This window comes from Microtus ochrogaster, unplaced genomic scaffold, assembly GCF_000317375.1.
Source record: "Microtus ochrogaster isolate Prairie Vole_2 unplaced genomic scaffold, MicOch1.0 UNK47, whole genome shotgun sequence".
Taxonomy (NCBI): Eukaryota; Metazoa; Chordata; class Mammalia; order Rodentia; family Cricetidae; genus Microtus; species Microtus ochrogaster.
The window spans coordinates 1,546,534-1,548,316 of NW_004949145.1; positions in this window are offsets into that span (position 1 = coordinate 1,546,534).

Genomic DNA, 1,783 nt, shown 5'->3' on the forward strand with positions numbered 1-1,783 from the left:
GTTGGGGCAGCCAGGAAATGAATGAGCAGTTTCTGCCTACAAGGGGCAGTATCTTAAACATTGGAAACCTTAAAGTCTACACTCACAGAGACACACTTCCTCCAACAAGGCCACCTAATCCAACAAAATCTTACCTTCTAAGCTTCCCTATGAGCTTATGGGAGCCAATTACATTCAAACTACCACATTCCACTCCCTGGCCCCCATAGGCTTGTAGCTATAACAATGAAAAATGCATTTAGTCCAACTTCAAAAGTCCACATAGCCTATCACAGTCTCAACAATGTTTAAAAGTCCAAAGTTCAAAGATTCTTCAGAGATCATGCAATCTCTTAGTTGTAGACACTATAAAATCAAAACACAGGTCACATTCTTCCATCAAATAATGGTATGGAATACACATTACTTTTCCAAAACTTAGGAAAGGGAGCACAGTGCAAAAATACTAGACCAAAGCAAGACCAAAACCAGCTGGGCAAACTCCAAACTCTGCATTTCCATGTCTAATGTCAAAACACTCTCCAGAACTCCAACGCCATTCAGCTTTGTTGACTTTGCTCTCTTGGGCTGGTTCTACTCCTTGGCAGGGATCCCACCCACAACTCTGGCATACCGAACATCTTGGAGTCTCCAAGGTAATCCAGGCTTCAAATTCACAGCTTCCCACAATGGCCTCTCTAGACCTCCATTGAGGGACACCCCTGACACATGCCTGGCCTCAGTGGCTTTCCTTAGATAAAGGGGGAAATTTCATAACCCATTTCTTCTACAGTTAACTCTAAAGCCAGAACCACACAGCCTAATTCTGTTGCTCGCTGTGGTTAGCACAAGGCCCTCTCGTTCAATTATATCTTCACCAGCTTTCTGTCCTACACTGCCTAAGCTTGACTGTCCTAAAACTGGATCTCTAGAACAGGTTGGCCATAAACTAAGATATTGGCCAGGCTTTGCCTTCCCAGTGCCAGGATTAAAGGCATGAGCCACTACACCTGACTCTAAACTTTCCCTTAGTTCCTTTTCACAAATTGGAAACTTAGCTGGGTGGGATCTTGCCTTGAAGTCACCATCCTTTCATTCCATTTCCTTTTTTCTATTTTTATTTTTAAAAAAAGAAAACAAACTATCTTTTTTCATTATACATACCAAACCAAGTTACCACCCACTTCCCTCTTCCCATTCCTTACACACACCCTCCCACCCCACCCCCATCCAATCCTCAAGAGGGTAAGGAACGTTGCTTTGGGGAAGGTCCAAGGCCCTCTCTAACACATATAGGTTGAACAAAGTAAAGCAGTAGGGATAAATCCTGGTTCCATTGTCAGTGACCTCCCCCCACCCCAGTATACCCCAACCATGCAACCGTCAACAACATTTAGAGGGACTAGTTTGGTTCTATGCTTGTTCCTTCCCAGTCTGGCTGGAGTTAGTGAGCTCCCATTGGCTCAAGTAGACTCTTTCAGTGGATGTATACCCATTATGGTCTTGACCCCTTTGCTCATATTCTCATTCCTCCCACTCTTCAACTGGACTTTGGGAGCTCAGTCCAGTGCTCCAATGAGGGTCTCTGTCTATGCTTCCATCAGTTGCTGGATGGAAGGCTCTATGGTGATATTTAAGATATTCATCAGTCTGACTACAGGGCAAACCAAGATTGGGCCCCCTCTCCTCTGTTGCTTAGGGTTTTAACTGGGGTCATCCTTGTGGATTCCTGGGAATTTTTCTAGAGCCAGGTTTCTGAGAACTCTATAATGGCTCATTCAATCAAGATACCTCTTTCCTTGCT